The sequence below is a fragment of the Ascaphus truei genome, chromosome 2 (assembly GCF_040206685.1).
Source record: "Ascaphus truei isolate aAscTru1 chromosome 2, aAscTru1.hap1, whole genome shotgun sequence".
NCBI classification, from domain to species: Eukaryota; Metazoa; Chordata; class Amphibia; order Anura; family Ascaphidae; genus Ascaphus; species Ascaphus truei.
This window is the reverse complement of record NC_134484.1, coordinates 456,913,120-456,923,984: the sequence shown is the minus strand read 5'-3', so window position 1 is coordinate 456,923,984 and position 10,865 is coordinate 456,913,120. Positions and strand designations below refer to the sequence as shown.

Below are 10,865 nucleotides of genomic sequence, written 5' to 3'. Positions count from 1 at the left end.
TTATTGACTACTTTTTACTTGTCAATATATACAATTACTTTACTTCTGGTGCACTTTATGTTATTGTTTCTCCTGTCTCGGTGGAGCCAGTTGGAGCTGGGAGGGCTCCCACACACAGCAGCTGCAAAGAGGCAAAGCAGTCATCAATCCGTACACACCAACTGAAAGCCTGGATCAAGCCTTCTTTTCTTATAGTGGGTTTATATTTAGGTAGATTTTTACTCACACGTTGTCCTGTTCCATTCTACTCCCTCCTCATCTCTCCTCACTGTCTAAGCCTCCAATGCATTTCAATAGAGAATAGCCTTTTATATCTCTGCTGATCATTTTCACACTAGGCCACCTGTTTCTACCTTATCATATCTCCCACTTCCTCTCAATATCTATTGTAACCAGATATCCCTCTCACATACAGTGTGTGTGTTTATATATATATATATATATATTGTGTTTCTGTATTTCTGCCATTCCGATGAAGGACCCCGAGAAGTTAGAAAGCTTGTAACATAACTACTTGTTGGTCCAATAAAAGGTATCATACCCCCTACTGTACTCCCTCACCTTCCTTTGTTACTTGATGGAAGGAAGGATCGGCACGGCCCCCCACCCTTCTTTGCTTCATACAGTGGCACACAACCTTTCAGATCTAAAAAAAGAAGATTTGCGGACATCGGAAAAATAAGTAGTTTGAACACAGGAGTTGTACACATGTTTTAAATAGCATTTACACCCATAAACCCTTCTAGTGCCACCACTGCCCCCGGCTGATTGAAACAGAAGTTGAGGGGGCTCCACTCATGTTTCGATAGGGACGACTGCTTCGTTGGAGCGCTTAGCCCGGTCATCCCTATAGAAAACACGCATTTCTGTCATGATATACCCGGTACGTCAACAGGGCCTTTGGCGGGCAAGTGCCTAAGGCCGAGTCCATAGACGGACAGGCCGTGCTGAGGCGTGCGGACGCTCCGCGCTGAGCCCCTGCATCCTCAATGAGGATGCCTTGAGAGGGGGCTCACGCGAGCGTCCGCAGGCGTGCTAACGAGATGGAGGTTTCAGCCGAGCGCCAAGCTGTTTTTCAGCGCGATGTCGGCTGAAAACTTCCAATCACAGCACAGCAGTGTCGACGTCACGGCGGCAGCCGGGGCCCAGCCAGAGGCCGGGGACCATCCCCAAGGTAGGTAAGTTTGTATTTATTTATGGGGGGTGTTTCTTTTTTTGGTATGTATTTGGGGGGTGGGGTTTTTGTTTGTATCTATTTGGGGTGTGTGGTGTTTTTTAGTATGCATTTGGGGGGTGGAAGGGGGTGCATGTATCGGGGGGGTATTTTGTTGTTGTATGTACTGTGTGTACTTAGTGGGGGTGGGGGGGGAAGGGAAGGGTGTGTGTGAAGCCAGGTGGGATGGGGGAGGGAATGAGTGTGAGGAGGGGGGATTGAATGAGAGAGGGCTAATTGATTGGGGGGGGAGGGGAGTGAGAGAAGAGAGTTGTGTAAGAGAGGGGGTGAGGGGGTAGAGTGAGACGGAGGGAAGAGAAATACATGGCAAGAGGGGGAGAAATAGAGGGGGCTCGTGAGGTGTGACATCTGGGGGCTCACAAGACTGCTGACACTGGGGGATGGGATGGGGGGGGGGTGGGGGCGCCCTGTCATAACTCTAGTCCTGGGCCCCGAGAAATCTGTCTGCGGCCCTGCCAGTGACCCTGACATCATCATGTGAAAATGAATGGAAACACTGCAGAAGTAAAGGATTGTTAAATATCTAAAAATCAAGCAAGGTACAAGTTACTTGACTGGATTTACTGGGGGATATCATGTCAAACAAACGTGACTGATTTATTTGACTATTTGACCAAAGTAATAGGTCAGGGGGGCGCAGTAGATTGAGCTTACCTGTTTTTGGAAAGCCTTTTGACGCTGTGCCACATAGAAGACTGATAAATATGCTTTAACCTCTGGTGGTTGAGGGATAAATGACGTAGCGTTGTGGAGATGGAGGGTGAGGTGACCATTGGAGGACATCTGCCCTAGGACCAGTGTCTATTAGTGACATTACAGATGGTCACAAGGATCTGCAAACTGAGGGTTATAGATGGTTGAGTACTCTTGATTTGAGTTGAGCGCTTCAACAACAGGAAGTTCTCTCCTGATACAATAAAGGATGGCTACACGTCAATTAAATAAAACTGAAGTCTGACTGTGTGCTGAACACCTGTCCAGTGTTCTGTATCTCTCTGTTGTCCATCCATCACCTCCTGTGATGTCATTTATGTCTCTTCCTATGAGAGTGGCTGTGCGACACGAGCTGGATGGGGTGTAGGAAACGAGTGTCATTTTAAAGCTGCGATCCCAACGGTGTGTACCGCGCTATTTTCAACTCCGGGGACATCCTGGTTTTCGTAAAACGTCTGGTTCAGGTAACGGTATCACTTTCTGCTTTCCCGATGGGATTTAAATAGCTGTCCAATGGGGAACCGCAACGGATTGCATTGTGGCTTCGTATTGGCCTGCCTGAGGCTGGAGATTTAAACCTCCATTTTGTTTCCCCGGTAGGGGACGGAAACGCCAGTACCTTTACTAGTATGTATGCCAGCAACCAGGGGATCGCTGGAGCTCAAAATAGTGTCGTTCAGCAGGACCATTGTGTTACATTGTTTGTTCCATTCATTTAGGGAGAGTATGTAAAAATATATTCATGTATATATTGCGATGGCTGGTCCAGCTATCTTTACCTTACCTGTCATGTAAGATCTAGTAAAACACAGACAGGGATAGGCTATCCTATGGGGGTTTTCCCCCTCCTCATGCTGACTTCCTCAGTGGGCCCTCTCTTCATGCCAACTTCCTGAGTGACAGGAGTGGTGGTGCATATATTGGGCCCTCCCTCTTTGAGATGCAGGAAGGAAGTGCCTAAATTATAGTATGCAGTTCAGCCCCTTAGGGGTGGGTCCTTCAGTTAGTGATTGGGGTTCCAGACTATCCCTTCATGGAGTAGGAGCATGGAGCTCTCCTCCCGGCTGGGAGTGAGACATGTGCTCAGTCCCTCATGGGCTGAGGCACTAACCTAATCCAGAGAGGCCTCACTATTACCAGCAGGCCAGTACCATCCAGAAGCCAGGGATTACCTTATCAACAGGAGCATACGCTGTACCAACACCAGCAGTGGCTGCTGTAATACAGACTATCCTCATTTACACTTCTGGCTCCGCGGCAGTCTGTGTGGAGGGAGGTATTACGAGTAAGGACTGTCATAGCCCACCTATGTCTGGAGGCACTGACACCAAGAAGGAGAGGAATCCTTAAAAGTGCCTGTCTTCCCACACACCATCGTGAGTAACTCAGCTCTCCTGCACCTCACAGGTAACCGGCACTAAATCTCCCAGAGAGGGGGGGGGGGGGGGGGGAAACATGTGCTACATATATAATACCTGGAACATGCTGACACAGTAAATTACACCGCTAAGGTGGCTATTGTACTTTATTTAAAGTTCAGAAATCCATTATGGTTTTTATTTTTAAATCGAACCCCCCCCCCAGAATAATTAAATAAATAAACATTTGTTTTAAATTACAAAAGTACTTTTAGGTTGTAGCCTTCCTTTAACCCTTGTATGTGTGTATGTCTTTATTTATATAGCGCCATTAATGTACATAGCGCATCACAGCAGTGATACACATGACGTAATATAAATAACAAATAATACAAATAACACATACTGGGAAGAAGCGCTTCAGACATAAAAGTAACATTTAGGAAAAGGAGTCACTGCTCCTAAGAGCTTACAATCTAATTGGTTGGTAGGAAGAACGTACAGAGACAGTAGGAAGGTATGCTTCATTAAGCAAGAGTATCTTAAAGGTGGATAGAGAGGGTGCTAGCCGGGTATTGAGGGGAAGGGCATTCCAGAGGTGTGGGGCAGTCAGTGAGAAAGGTTTACGGCGGGAGAGGGCTTTAGATACAAAGGGGGTAGAGAGAAGGCATCCTTGAGCAGAACGCAAGAGTCGGGATGGTGCATAGCGAGAAATTAGGGCTGTCCTCAACCACGTAATCGCTTGTGATCATGTGCAGGTCGGAAACAGAAGAGAAGGATACACCACTTCCATTCTGATGGCTTTTGGCGAGGTGAAGGCGATCTCTCCCTAAAAAACAAACATTTACAGCATGACCGACCCGGCACAAGCTAGGCTCCCTAGAGGGACGGCCCTTTTGATGTTCAGAGTACATCTTGCGGCACTCAAAGAGTTAAATCAGCAAATCCCCCTCACCCCCAAAATGCCTTTTATTTATTTTTTTACCTTCCCAGGCCCTGGAGGTGTCGCAGGGCCAGCCTGGGTGCGCTATCTTTAGGGACTCCCGATTGCCAGTGACATGAACATTTAGGGGCTTATTCTGTATATGCCGAAGAGACAGAACGGGTGAAAATGGCCCTAAGGGCTGGAGAATAAATCCCTTCATGTTTTCCGTTTCTAGTGAAAAATAAAACAAACTTACAAATACTCTATGTCCGCCTGAGGTCACCGGTAGAAAGTTGTGACGTCCTCAGGGAGATTAAGGGGACAATTTAGTGGCTACCGGGGTGGGGAGGAGTCGCTGAAATGGAAGCAGGGGCGACAGGACGGGAGCTTCTAAGTTAGGGGTCTCAAACTCAGTCCTCAAGGGCCACCAACAGGCCAGGTTTTATGGATATCCTTGCTTCAGCACAGTTGGCGCAATCAGTTCCTGCTTCAGCACAGGTGGTGCAATCAGTTCTTGCTTCAGCACAGGTGGCTCAATCTGTGATTGTGAGTGCGATCGTGTACACTCACACGAGCACAGGGCAATGGAAGAGGAGACCTTCTCCACTTCCGGATCAAGGGACGCCGCGTTCACGTGACCGAGCGGCCACGTGAGCGCTGTATGCCGATGGGGCCGTGGCATTCTGGAGCCGCGCCCCCTCTGGGACTCACGGGGTTAAAGGACGGAGACACCATGGGGCCCCCCCCTATTTCTACGAGGTATTGAGAACACTCTTGGTTCATGATAGACCAGGGGGTGGCCAACTCCAGTCCTCAAGGGCCACCAACACAGGTCAGGTTTTCAGGATATCCCTGCTTCTGCACAGGTGGCACAATTAGTGGCTCAATTATGACAGCCACCTGTGCTGAAGCAGGGATATCCTGAGAACCTGACCTGTGTTGGTGGCCCTTGAGGATTGCAGATGGCCACTCCTGCGATAGTCCTACATTTGACTGGAAAAGGGGGAGTATAACAGCAAGCACTGGGTCCCAGTCTCATACGGCTGACAAATACTGACCACAGCCCACAGCCTGCCTCAGATTTCCCTTCAACAGCATTGTTGCCCTCTTAAGAAGTGGGAGAGGCGGCATTGCCCCTTTAAGGCCAGCCCCTGCTATCTGAGCATGCTCACAATAGCGCTCATCACAAGGCCTGTGCTGGGAATGTGAGATCCATTCCGAGCTGCTGCTGGCACATCTGTGTCCGTCCTGCAGCACCTGCTCTCACAGGTAGGGGGGGATACAAGGCAATGGGGCCTGGGATTAATAATACAGCTGCACGTGTGATGAGCAGCTCAGAGATCCTGTGGATCTTGCTGCAAAGGAAGTAGCTCTGTGCACTGGTTCCCTGCACAAAGATAGCAGCCTTGTGCACGGGATCCCTTAACAAAGGCAGCAGCTCTGTGCACGGGATCCCTTCACAAAGGCAGCAGCTCTGTGCACGGGATCCCTTCACAAAGGCAGCAGCTCTGTGCACGGGATCCCTTCACAAAGCAGCAGCTCTGTGCACGGGATCCCTTCACAAAGGCAGCAGCTCTGTGCACGGGATCCCTTCACAAAGGCAACAGCTCTGTGCATTGGATCCCTGCACTCAGTATCTATTGTTGGTGTGTCTGTTTGGAAGGCATTATCACTAATGTTGGGGCTCTAACATATATGCAGGCTACTCTGGCAGCAGAAGAGTTAACAGATCTGAATGTTGTCCTCAGGTGACGTGTGTTTCTTTATGTACATACCGTAACCCCTTTGTGAGACTAACATCTGCTAATTCCTTTACATTCTGCTTCTCGTAGGTTTTTTTCCCCTAGCCCGTTTCCTGTCTGCAGGCAAAAATATACCGGGGTAATTATCTTCGTTACAGACACCATAATCTTACCGGTGATTTATCGTGGTCCCGACTGTCAGTCTGGAGAGGGATTTCTGCAAAGCCGATCACAAGAGATTAGATTAAAAAAAACACACCACTGAAAACATTGAGTGAAATATTTAAAAGTATTAAACGCGTATGAATTCAATTCATCATTTCCTTATACTTTTGTGAATTTTTATGCTTGAAAACCCTCCCACTAGATTTAACCCGTTAAGTTGATCGGTTCTGTGTTACCGCTTGCAACAAGGCAGGGCTGCACTTTAATGTCTTGGAAATGGGGGGGGGGGGGGAATGATTGGTTTCAAGGGAAGTCTAACCCCCCAACCTGCTGCTGCATTAACCATTTCACTGCCGAGGAGACATGCATTGTGTAGCAGATGATCCTCTGGCAGAGAAAGTGTTAACCACCGGAATGTAAGGGGTAGAACCTCAGAAGTCCATGAAATACTTAGCTATACCTTAACTTCAGTTACCGTCTCGTTACGCGCTAACAGGGATCTTCAAAGCGCCCGAACGCAGTGTTAAGTGCTATAACGAGCACTTGTGTTGCTATAACGGACGTTTTGTGGTAATGATATGCAAAAGAGGCGCTCCCTGTAACCGCGCGTATCCGCAGAGCTCTATTATAGCGGGCGCAGGGAGGTACCGCTGGGTTAGTTTGGGCGGGGAGGTAACGCGGGGTTAGTTGGGGCGGGGAGGTAACGCTGGGTTAGTTGGGGCGGGAAGGTAACGCGGGGTTAGTTGGGGCGGGGAGGTAACGCGGGGTTAGTTGGGGCGGGGAGGTAACGCTGGGTTAGTTGGGGCGGGGAGGTAACGCTGGGTTAGTTGGGGCGGGTAGGTAACGCTGGGTTAGTTGGGGCGGGGAGGTAACGCTGGGTTAGTTGGGGCGGGGAGGTAACGCGGGGTTAGTTGGGGCGGGGAGGTAACGCTGGGTTAGTTGGGATGGGGAGGTAACGCTGGGTTAGTTGGGGCGGGGAGGTAACGCTGGGTTAGTTGGGGCGGGGAGGTAACGCTGGGTTAGTTGGGGCGGGGAGGTAACGCTGGGTTAGTTGGGGCGGGGAGGTAACGCTAGGTTAGTTGGGGCGGGGAGGTAACGCGGGGTTAGTTGGGGCGGGGAGGTAACGCTGGGTTAGTTGGGGCGGGGAGGTAACGCTGGGTTAGTTGGGGCGGGGAGGTAACGCTAGGTTAGTTGGGGCGGGGAGGTAACGCTGGGTTAGTTGGGGCGGGGAGGTAACGCTGGGTTAGTTGGGGCGGGGAGGTAACGCTGGGTTAGTTGGGGCGGGGAGGTAACACTGGGTTAGTTGGGGCGGGGAAGTAACGCTGGGTTAGTTGGGGCGGGGAGGTAACGCTGGGTTAGTTGGGGCGGGGAGGTAACGCTGGGTCTGTTGGGGCGGGGAGGTAACGCTGGGTTAGTTGGGGCGGGGAGGTAACGCTGGGTTAGTTGGGGCGGGGGAGGTAACGCTGGGTTAGTTGGGGCGGGGAGGTAACGCTGGGTTAGTTGGGGCGGGGAGGTAACGCTAGGTTAGTTGGGGCGGGGAGGTAACGTTGGTTAGTTGGGGCGGGGAGGTAACGCTGGGTTAGTTGGGGCGGGGAGGTAACGCTGGGTTAGTTGGGGCGGGGAGGTAACGCTGGGTTAGTTGGGGCGGGGAGGTAACGCTGGGTTAGTTGGGGCGGGGAGGTAACGCTGGGTTAGTTGGGGCGGGGAGGTAACGCTGGGTTAGTTGGGGCGGGGAGGTAACGCTGGGTTAGTTGGGGCGGGGAGGTAACGCTGGGTTAGTTGGGGCAGAGCAACATCCAGACCTTAGGATCTGACACATACAGTAACCTATGTTCTAAACCTGCTTATCCCGCTCGGCGGGTTAGTGAGCTAATCGGCCCATGCATTGGGTCTGTAGCATTGGCTTGTTTTGTCAGTTTATGATCGTGCAATTTGTCTGCGAGATTAATCTCTTAACGCAGGGGGGCTCAACGCCAGTCCTCAAGCCCCCGCCCCTCCACCCCCCCCAACAAGGTCAGGTTTTCATGATATGCCAGCTTCAACACAGGTGACTCAATCGGTTCTTGCTTCAGCACAGGTGGCTCAGCAGTGATATCCTGGAAACCTGACCTGTTGTGGGTGCTTGAAGACGAGTTGATTTCTCCCCCCCCCCTCCCGCCTTAAAGCATCTGTCTGAACAATGGAAAATCAGATCAAGTGTTTCAAAGTATTTTCATGTAACGCTGACTACATACGTGATATTCTGAGTTCTAATACTAATTCCCCTTTTGTTGTCTAGAAGCATGTTTATGACACAGTAAAGAAGCTTGTGCTTGGCTTCAGGAGCTGGCTCTACTGCTACACTAGGCGCAAATCTTGAAAAGCGCCTTGATTCACATTACTGGCCTCTGTGTTTAGGAATCTAGGATACAATTGGAAGAATTGGTAAATGAACAGGAGCAGTAACCAAAAAGCAGACTGAGTGAAACTGCCCCTATAGTCGCACAGGGACCGCTAACGGGCTCACCCATAGGTTCATGCAAAAATCATAAAGTATTTGCTGCACACCAAAAATAAGATAGTGATAGTTTTACCTGTGCTTCGTCCAATGAATCCAATATAATTGATGGACAAGGGCACATGGATTTGAATCAAAAAATTTTTTTGTGCCATAGACCAGCGGTGAGCAAAAAGGGGGGGATTTTTTTGGGGGGGGGGGTGCGGGCGGTTGCAGAGGCCTCTCGCTCTTCCCTGAGGCTTTTAAATTAAATGCCGGGGGATCGCGTGAGGCCTCTGCAACTCACTTGGTTACTGGGGTCCTGAATAGCTGCTAAGACGCGGTGTCAAATGATGCTGCGGGTTGATGTCACACGGCCGTCTCCATGGCAACGGGGTCACGTGAACCCGCAGCGTCATTTGACACCGCCAAACAAGGTGAGGGGGGCGCGAGAGTGAGGGTAAGCAGGCAGCTCAAAAAGTTTGTGCTCCCCTGCCATAGACTACAACGATTCGGCCTGCTGGCCTTTCTCAAGTAAAGTGGCCACTTTGTAGTCTATAGCACAATAAATTCACTCATAAGTTACACACAGTGCTCATCCGTGATTATGTGAATGGGCTGTTTTCAACACTGTAGTATAGTACCACTTAGTAAACATGGGCCAAAATATGTAAGAACGTCTCAATCGGCATACCTCAATAAAGATCTATTATTTATACTATTAATATTATGGTACTCTTTTTTTAAAGTACAAACCAGTGAAAAATAAAGGCTCCTGACCTCAGTGACCTGCTTCAGATAACTTGTCCTATACGGGAGGTTCAGTATTTCGCGGAGGAAATGCTGCCCACGCGGCTTGTGTGTTTTTTGAGCGTGTAAAGCAGCCACTATGCTTCTTATCGTCGTTTTTTATTTGCAAAGCGCCAACGTATTCCGGAGCGCGGCACACAGCTCTGCATATCACAAAAACAAACGGTTACACGAGGGCAGACTTGCGCAAACAGACCGAGGTAATGAGAGCTCACAGCCCAGCCACTATGGTTTGGAAACCGCTCTCCAGCCTGCTGTGTGTCACCAATAATCAACTAGGATCGTTCACATGACGTCAGTTTATTGGTTTCTCCTATGAAGTGGTGTGGATGGGGGAAGCCTTGGTACAATATGATATAAATACCAGTGGTTGTTCAATGGCTGTTCTAGAACTTCTGAGAGGCATACACCACGGGCGCGCAAACTTTCTCCCCTGTACCCCCCTTCTTACCTTGTCTCGGGCGTTCTGATGTCATGTGATGCTGCGTCACCAGAACCCGCCGAGGGTAAGGGACCTAAGAGGCTTCACGCACTCCCCGGCATTTCATTTAAATGCTTTGGGGAAGAGCGCAGGGCCTCTGCAAGTGCTGCGCCCCCCCTGAAAATCACGCCCCCCAGTTTGCGCACCCCTGGCATACACCACAAACTGCAATTATAGTAGGGTGTTTTCCCTCTTAATTCTGCTGGTTGGATAATAAAGTAATGACGCTCTTTCCATTTTACTCTTATGCGTTTTCCTAGTTCACTCTCAATAACGTGCGTTCTTTTATTGTTTAACACGTTTTGACCTGTAAATGGATCTTTCATTATAGATCTGGAATTCTAAAGCGAGTCCTCTTCTGGCGAGTTCCCAGCGGGCCACGCCCAGTCCGTATGTGCGAACAGGTGGCGCTGTGCCAGGGTGAAGCTACCTCTGACCACACATCCTACCTACAGAGAAGGTGATAGGAGAACCTGTAGAAGCAGGACGAGCCAGGCCACCGGGCTTGGGGTAAATAAACATATTACTTTACTATTGCTGTTTGCCAGGGCTCTTCAAATTTGATTTCTGAAGAGGCCGGATCCGAAAAACTGTAGAAGTAGAAGGTTTCCTGGTGTGTTACAATGTGCAGCTCAACCCCGTTATAACGCGATCCGTTACAACGCGAATCCGCTTATAACGCAATGCAAGCGGGGCTCCCAATTTTCGTATTTGTGAATACTTTACAACACGATTATTGGTATCTTAAATACTTTATTGTACAATGCATACAATTGTACATTATTTCCAACGCGATCCGCTTATAGCGCGATGTGATTCTTTGGACCCCAAGCACAGCGTTATAAGGGGGTTGAGCTGTAGTATGGATACATTAACAGATTATTATACTTTAATATTTTGCAAGCATTTATAACACCTATAACATATACATTGAGAATACCGTAATTTACAGTTGATTTT

General features: G+C 49.5%; 1 protein-coding gene across 3 annotated transcripts in view; it reads left to right on the top strand.

Moving 5' to 3' along the window:
• The first annotated feature begins 2,986 nt into the window (after window positions 1-2,986).
• SEC22C (SEC22 homolog C, vesicle trafficking protein) overlaps window positions 2,987-10,865 on the top strand; it is a 34,259-nt gene continuing 26,380 nt past the window's right edge. For 2 of the 3 annotated variants that reach the window (XM_075587989.1, XM_075587987.1), the window contains exons 1-2: window positions 5,409-5,500; window positions 10,237-10,415. The gene's annotated coding sequence lies outside the window, so the exon portion shown is untranslated. Of the gene's footprint in view, window positions 3,356-5,408; window positions 5,501-10,236; window positions 10,416-10,865 lie in introns of those variants that run through there. The other variant, XM_075587988.1, reaches the window with a different exon arrangement.